Here is a 9,097-nt window from a genome sequence, read left to right on the forward strand (position 1 = left end):
ACCTTGCCTTGCTTCTCACTCTGCTAGCTGGAAAGATGATTAAATCTGATATTAACAAATAGCCTGACCCAAAGTGCACTGAAATAAATGGAAAAACTTCCCTTGGCGTCAATCTGTTTTGTATCAGACCCTCCTACAGTGAGTGGGAACACTAAATTCCTAGGAAATAGATGAAAACTGCCCTCCTCCGACAAAACCAAACAAATCTCTTTTTCATTGAACTCTTCAATGGAAATGTCAGCATTTGTACAAAAAATAAAATAAAATAATAATAATAAATACAAATATTGTTATTGGGGAATCCTAGCACTGTAGGGGGGGAAGTGACGTCATGTAGTCAAGTCAGACTCCCCATGCTGGGGCAAGACCAAGAAACACCAAGTCAACGTCCCGATGGGCGTTTCTCTGACCTGTTCGGAAACACCTTGTATGCTGAGCATTCCACACGTTGATCTGTCTAGCTGAAGTTCCTCATGCTCTCATTCTCCTTTATAGGCCAGTCTTGTTGGTTCGACTACACCTCCCAGTTGCTCTTTTTCAAAACCAAAATACTTCAGATTTTAGCCAAAATATACCAGCGCCAAAATATTTTGGATTTGGGGTTTTATTCATAAAAGCTCAAAAATTTCCAAGGGGGTAGGTGGGAATTTTGACCAGCTCTACATAAAAAGCCTCTATTAACAGTGAGGGTAATTAACCCTTGGGATGATGTACCAAGGATCGTGGTAGATACTTAGTTTATGGACAATTTTAAATTCAAGATTGGATGATTTTTTAAGAGATATGCTCTAATTTACAATGAAAAATATTGGAAAAAAAATGATGACCTATGTTATACAAACAATTAGACTAGATTGGGGGGGTTGAATTTATAGTCTGCAAACACCTTGGGATCCACAGTCTATATCTAAAGGGTCCTCAAAAGGTTGTTGTTACCTTAGAACACTGCTTTTCAACCTGTGGTCCATGGATTCATAGGGGTCCACAGATTATGTCTATAATTTCGATTTCCAATCAAAATTTTTGATTCATCCGCAAATGAGAAAAAAATCCACTGGTCTAGATAATCAAAATGGTTCCTTTGGGCTTTGGAATCTATGACTAAATTGAATTTCCGTTGTTTCGGCATCTCTTAAGAGATAACATGAGTCTCCACTGTACATCAGATTTATTGTTGTGGTACCCATTGCTTCTATCCCCTCCTCTGCCTCTTTTTTGACACAGAGCACTGTGACAGGAGAAATGGCTCCCAGAAACTGCACCAGAGTGACTGGCTTAATTTTCTGGGGAATAACTGACAGTTCAAAGCTGCAAAACATCCTCTTTGTGTTCTTCTTTGCCATTTATTTCTGCACCCTGGTGGGAAATGTCTGGATTATTGTGCTGATTAACGTTGACTCCCAGCACCACAGCTCCATGTACTTTTTCCTCAGCAACTTGTCACTCTTAGATGTTGTCTCCTCCCCTGTGATTGCCCCCAAGGTGATGCTCAATTCCCTAGTGAAGAGTAAAGACATTTCTTTCCTTGGGTGTGTGGTTCAGTTTTTCCTCTTCTTCTTCTGTGGCAACAATGAGCTTTGCCTCCTGGCTTTGACGGCCTACGATCGCTTTGTGGCCATCTGCAACCCATTGCTTTATAATGTCATCATGTCCAAGAGAGCCTGCTTCCAGCTGGTGGTTGGCTCTTCCCTATGCGCCTGTGTCAATGTCACTGTGCATACGTGTACTGAATTCAGTCTGTCCTTCGGTCACTCCAATATCCTCAATCATTTCTTCTGCCATATTCGCCCATGCTAAGAAATCTCCTGCTCTGACTTTCGCATCAATAAGCGAGTTCATTTCATCTTTGCAGCCATAGAAACAATAGGCACCATTCTCACCATCCTCATCTCCTACATTTACATCATCTTTGCCATCCTGAGGTCCGCTCCACTGCAGGAAGGCACAAAGCCTTCCCAACCTAGGCCTCCCACCCGACTGTCATTTCCATCTTATATGGGACCCTGATCTTTACATATTTAAGACTCTCGTCTGGCAGCTCAGTGGATTGGGAGAAAATGGTGGCCGTGTTCTATACCCTTGTGATCCCCCTGCTGAATCCCCGATCTACAGCCTGAGGAACAAGGAAGTGAAGGGTGCTCTGAGGACGACAATATACCAAAAACTTGTTCCTCAATGTATGTAAATATGGGGACTGGTTTTTACCAATCAGTACTTGAGTGCAAATAGGAGCTAGTTCTCACTCATTAAGTCATTGTGCAGAAATTTCTATCATGTGATTTACAGGAGAAAACAATATGGAAATGGAACTTGAGCCAGATAATGAAGGAAGGCACCATTTCCCTTGAAAAACAATGTCCAGTAACAGTGTTACAGCTTCTCCTTTATGCATTGATATGTGATTTCTCCAATATAGGCATCTCCCCCTGCTTATTCCACAACCTTTTGAACTATATTAGTTAATTTAGCAGATGATATAAAGAGGAGAGACTCAGAGTGTAATTGCTAGTCATTCTCCCCAAGTATGAAAATGAACTGGAGGGAGGGAGTGCTGAGTGGTGGATTATCTCTGATGTCACAATGCTACTGCTCAGGCAGCACCAGTGGGCAACAAATGTGCAGTATGTGTGTGTATGGGGGGGGGGGGACAGGCTTTCCAAGTGCTCCTCTTTTTGCAAAATTCCTAAAGAAGCCAACAACATAACTACACAAAATGCACATTAATGATGATTCCACATCAAAGGGCAGTTGTTTGCTACTTTCCTCAGTAAGGGCTAGTTGAAAATAAGATGAAATATTCCATCTCTTTTTCTTGGATATTGTTTATCTGCTTCTTACACATTCAGGGTTATAGCTTAGAACTTTCACTGAAACAGAAGTTTGCATAAAATGAGTTTTGTTTTAATACAGTTTAATTTAATTACTTTCAATATTCTGATCAATACAGCATTGAGTGATGAAACAGGGATTTTCACAAAGATAACAATGGCAATAAAATATATACTGAAAACAACATACGAGTAAAAGCTTCATTGTTTAAATAGCACATATATAAAATATTTTCTTTCTATTAAAAAACAAAGGAAATTAACAAACAAAAACGCCTTCATTTAACGTTATTTAAGTTTGCTTTCATCAATAAAATAAACCATAAAATAATTAGGAAATACAAAGTCAAGGATTTAAACAGGATTAAAAGGTTACAAAGTTTTGCATTCTCAGGTTAGCAAATGTCCAAATAAGTGTTGCCCTGGCACCCTTAATTCAGTCCTCTTGTTCATTTCCATGATGATGCATACTTTAATGACATGCTCTCATACTATTTTTTTTCCACGGGACCCCTTCCTTATTCAGTGCACGGGATTTTCTGCTCTGGGGCTGTGTACTGAAGGAGTTTGTTGTCTGTAGGATCCCTGCCTCATTTATTGCAGAGTCAATGTTGCATGGGCAATGCTCATTCTGGTACTTCCTAACTTGAGACAAAGCTTCATTTTGTAACCTTTTGGTCCTTTGTGCATTTCCTAATTTTTATAGCTTACGTTACTGATGAGACCAACCTTTATGACAAAAGGATTTGGGTTTTGTGTGTGTGTGTGATGTATCCATTATTATCTATTTAGTGTCAATAATATGTGCTTTACAAGACAGAAAAAGTAAGGACACTCCCTAATACAAAGACCCTATGATCTAAGGAAGACTGACACATACAAAGAAAGCAGGATATGTAAGAACTAGGGATTTCTTTCTTTCTTTTGATGAATAGTCATTTATTTATTATTATTATTATTTATTAAAGAAAGGGTGGTGGATTGGGGAACTTGTGTGGTGAGGATGTTCTATGCAGAAGAAGCAATATGTAAACACACGAAGAATGGAATGGAAGAAAGAAACACACATGGTATTGGTGCTAGCAGTACTGGTAAAGAAGAGAGGAAGGGAGGTGATGTAGAAAAGGACTAGATTTTTGATTATGGCCTGTCCCTGTAAATAGCCCCGTCATAGGGTGGCTTGGCATTATAAGGACTGGAGGCCTGAGCTCAGCCAATCCTAGCTGCTAAGAAGCCCCACCCGAACAGGGATCAGCTGATTCTCTTACTGATCAGCAAGGGGCAGAAGAGGAAGTGTCTGAGAGAGTTACAGGAGCTGCAGAGAAAGGAAGGAACAGCAAGGACAGCTAGAGACGGAGAGTTTGGCAATAACCTTGGGGGAAAGACCCAGAGAGCAGAGACTAAGGCCAGCAGTGAAATTGCCGTATGCTGTTCTTCTCCTTTTGGTTTGTTGTCTCTTGGAAAATAAATAAAACTCGTCTGGAAGGGCCGGCAAGACTGATCTGTTGTGAGTGCTGCTGTGGAGCCTGGAGGAGGGAGAGATGGATGGCAGGGTGCTGCAGACCGACTCAGGCCACAAGGGGGTGCTTGGGAGGAGGTCATGAGCAGGGGAGGAATGGGGTTTGGGAGGAGACAGCTCTACAACCAAGGCCAAAGGGGAACCCTGAATTTGTGCACCCAACAGTTTTCCTGGTATTTCAAGTTCTAGACTCCAGTCTGGTCGGAAGGTGGCTGTTCAGAACCATCCATAAATCACATTTAATTGGGCTGCGAAGTTTCACAGGCACAAGGTTCATGCTCTCAGAGTTCAAATAAATTGGAAAACCAGCATCATACATTGCAAGTAGCACCCTAGGCCGGCAAACGGGATGGAACATTACAGGTACCATTGCTGGAGCAGGGATGCTGCATGCCGGGACCAAGTCATGCTCTCCACCGCACTGTTACAGCCCCTTGGGAATCAATGATGAGAATGATGTTAAACCTACTCCGGGTCATTACACCAGCACAGTAAAACCACACCCTGTCCTTCCCCTGGATTGCTCCAACCTGCCTTCTATAGCAGGTGCTGGGTCGGGGAGGCAAGGGATGTGTTCTACATCAGCCACAGAGCTCATATCCCCCCAGTGGCAAAAACCTTTGCAAAACTTTTAAAGATAATGCATCTGCATGTGATTATCCCCTGTCCCCTAGAGAAATGCGGTGTATTTTATGAGTCTGCCCGTCCTTGTCTTGATGATCAGAGCTCAAGGGTGCTAAAGGGATCCTCTCCCAAATGATGCTATGCCAAACATAAACGCACTTCCATCCTATACTTCGAAATCAAGAAAGACGACATATCTTAGAAGGTAGGTGTGAACATTATTTCCATTACAATAGAACTGAAATCTCCTTACATCAGGAAGTTTAGAATCACTAGTAACTAGTAGTCACATCAGGAAATAGCACTTTTCAAAACACCTTGCCAAAGGCAGAAATTTGCAGAAGTCCACTTGTTGATTATTTGAATCTATAATGCAGCCACGTGGGAACAGAAAGGAAATTGTTCTGAGTCTTTCACATGAATTCTCTCCTATAGTCCATACCTTGGGTGACTTCTGGAGTGGATTATTGCAATGTTCTCTACCATGAGACACTCAGCCCAAGAACAGCTGCTGCCAAATGCAGCTGTCCACTGAATTGCAGAGGATATTAGACCTAGGAGGAAATCCTGGGCCATTGAAACTAATGGGAATTTTGCCATAGACTTCAATGAGGCCGAGATTAAATATGTGGAGAGTGATGGTCGAGCATTCTCACTGGGGTGTCTTCTACACCTGGAGGTCATTTCCCTGGGCACACACGTCCAAACTCTGAGTTTTCAAGGCACAGCATAAGGCTCAGCTCTTTCTCTGAGTGCCGTGTGGCGGTTTGGTTGTGGCGAGCACGGCGTGTTGGAATGCATGTTCATTAACACTTTCCAGAACATCACTGCTTTGCCAAGCAGAGACAATGTCTACAATGGCTGAGTCTAATGCAAATAAATCATTTCTGTGAATCGGATGGACTTTCATTGATATGGTCAGCTGAGATGCTCTATGGAACATTACGTAGAATGTGTTTACATTAGTCTTTTCTCTGATGTTTTTAACTCCATCTTTCCCATAAAGGGGAATTCCATGACTTCTTTTCTTCTTTTGAGAGCACTTTTGGCTTGTGTGTGTGTATGTATGTATATGTGTATATATATATATATATATATATATATATTGTGACAAAGTTCCTCCTCTATCTTGGTGTGTCCTGCGCTTATTGGAGGATTTTCTTGCCTCAGAGATTCACCATGTGGGTTGAGAAACAGCCCACAGGCCTTCCCCTCTGGAAGAACCCACAGTCCAGGTCAATTGGGAGGTTCGGGGGGAACCCGGGCCTGCCCTCTACTCCGGGTTCCAGCCCAGGGCCCTGTGGACTGCAGCTGTCTATAGTGCCTTCTGTAATAGCTGCATGACAGCTACAACTCCCTGGGCTACTTCCCCATGGCCTCCTCCAAACACCTTCCTTATTCTCACCATAGGACCTTCCTCCTGGTGTCTGATAACGCTTATGCTCCTCAGTCCTCCAGGAGCACACCCACTCCCACTCCCACTCAGCTCCTTGCGCCTCTTGCTCCCAGCTCCTCACACACGCACCACAAACTGAAGTGAGCTCCTTTTAAAACCCAGGTGCCCTGATTAGCCTGCCTTAATTGATTCTAGCAGCTTCTTCTTAATTGGCTCCAGGTGTCCTAATTAGCCTGCCTGCCTTAACTGGTTCTAGCAGGTTCCTGATTACTCTAGTGCAGCCCCTGCTCTGGTCACTCAGGGAACAGAAAACTACTCATCCAGTGACCAGTATATTTGCCCTCGACCAGACTCCTGTACCCCACTGGTCTGGGTCTGTCACAATATATATATATATATAATGTTTTTAGGATCTGAGATCTGTGAACAGGCAGGAGAGCTCTTTTAGCATTAAACATTTATTTATGGTCATCAATCCTGCACTTCCTTTTAAAGTGGGGGCAGGAAATAGTTACATTATAGCACATTTCTATTAAACTATCTGATCTCTGGTGCAAATTCTCTCTTTAGAAGGAATTTGGTCTGCGGAAGCATTTGGATTCACCGGTCTTTTTATGAAACACTGAATAAACACACAGAAATTGCCAGATTGGATCAGACCTGAGCTCCATCTAGTGTCTTGTCTTTGCTAGTGGCTAGTACCAGATGTTGCAAAAGAAGGTTTAATAACCTTCAATAGGTATACGCTAAAGAAAATCTCAAAAAAGCACAAGAACAACAACAACAACAGTATAATAAAGGGTGTCTTCCAGATGGGCAACAGAGGCCTGTTACTTCTTCTGAGTTCGGAATCAAGAGTAATGGCTGAGTGGTACGGCCCTTACAAGGTGATAAAGAAAGTATGGACCGTGGACGACTTAATCAGACAACCAGGGAAGAAAAAGGAACAACAATTTTACCAGAAGCCCGAGAAAGCCAGGGAAAATCTCTTCATAACACCATAACCTGAGGAATCGGAACCAGGACCCCAAATTAATGATTGCCTAAAAAAAATCTCAGTACCTCATGGAAAGAACTTAAACCAAAAGCAAAAGGAACGAGCACTCCAACTGGTGGCCACTTTTCCACAGGTAGTCTCAGCTCTCCTCGGGAAGATGTCCCTGGCACAACATCAAATTAATACAGAACCTGGTAAAGTAATATGGGAAGGGCTCCAGCCAATCCCCAACAAACTGAGGGGGGCCATCGAGAAAGAGAACAGGACCATGTTAGAACTAGGAGTGATAGGAGAATCCTGAAGTGACTGGAGGAGTCCTATCTTGCTGGTCCCAAAGCCAAATGGCTCACTGTGTTTCTGCATAGATTTCAGAAAAGTGAATGCAATCTCTGTCTTTGATTTCTACGCCAAGACTCACGCTTTGGGTACGTCCACACTACCCGCTGGATCGGTGGGTAGTGATCGATCTATTGAGGATGGATTTATTGCGTCTAGTTTAGACGTGGATAAACCGATCCCTGATCGCTCTGCCATCGACTCCAGAACTCCACCATGGCGAGAGGCGGAAGTGGAGTCAACAGGGGAGTGGCAACCGTTGCTCCCGCGCCGCGAGGCCGCGAAGTAAGTGATTCTAAGTTGATTTAAGATACATCGACTTTAGCTACGCTATTCTCATAGCTGAAGTTGGGTACCTTAGATTAATCCCCGCCCCCCCCAGTGTAGATCAGGCCTTAGAATGAACTGAATGAACTCTTCGACTGACTGGAAGAAGCCCAATAAATAACCACTCTGCATTTGATGAAGGGGTACTGGCAGATCCCCTTGATGCCAGATAAACAGGAGACGATGACCTTTTCTATGCCACTCAGCCTATTTCATTTGAAGACAAAGCCCTTTTTGTTACACAGGGTAGTGTAACAGTTTCAGCATTTGATGGACCAGTTACTCCAACAGCATAATCAATCTGTGGTGGCATACTTGGATGACATAGCAAGGATTAGGACTCCCAAAGGACAGAGTAGCTGCTGTTCTCTGATCATTGAGAGAAGCCAAATTAATGGGAAACCCCATGAAATGTGCAATGGGTAAGGAAGAAGCCTGTTAGCCAGGCCACACAGTCGGTGGAGGATACGTCCACCCCTTGGTGGATGAAGTCCAGGCCTTACAGGCATACAAGACCCCCATGACCAAAAGACAAGTGAGTGCCTTCCTAGACTTAGCTGGCTACTATTGCCAGTTCATGCCCCATTCTGCCACCATAGCAGCCCTGCTATCTGACCTAACTAGGGACTCCACCCCAAGATGGGTGTTGTGGATGCCCGTCTTAGAAATTGTCTTTCAAAATCTCAAGGCCATACTCTGCAGATACCTAGTGCTGTAGAGCCTGAACTTTGAAAAGGAATTCCTACTGGAAACAGACGCATCAGAGGTAGGATTAGAGGCTGTCCTTTCTCAGGAAGTAAGATGGAGAACACCTGATTGTACATATCATCTGGAAACCCTTCCCCCATGAGAAAGGCATACATGGATAGAAAAGGAGGGTTGGCTGCCAAAGGGGCAATAGAAAGCCGGTGATACTATCTCCTAGGAAATGAGTTCACATTAGTTGCTGATGATGCCCCCTTGTGCTGGCTAAATGGGACAAAAGTGATGATGAAATGGTACCACATGCCTTTCGGATACAGCAGCGGGCAGGAAGTTTGCATCACAATGCTGATTTTCTGTCCAAGGAA

General features: G+C 43.4%; 1 pseudogene; it reads left to right on the top strand.

The window, feature by feature from the left end:
* The first annotated feature begins 1,242 nt into the window (after nucleotides 1–1,242).
* Nucleotides 1,243–2,185, top strand: LOC128831126 (olfactory receptor 1009-like; annotated as a pseudogene).
* The last annotated feature ends 6,912 nt before the right edge of the window (nucleotides 2,186–9,097 follow it).

The sequence above is a fragment of the Malaclemys terrapin genome, chromosome 2, assembly GCF_027887155.1.
Source record: "Malaclemys terrapin pileata isolate rMalTer1 chromosome 2, rMalTer1.hap1, whole genome shotgun sequence".
NCBI classification, from domain to species: Eukaryota; Metazoa; Chordata; order Testudines; family Emydidae; genus Malaclemys; species Malaclemys terrapin.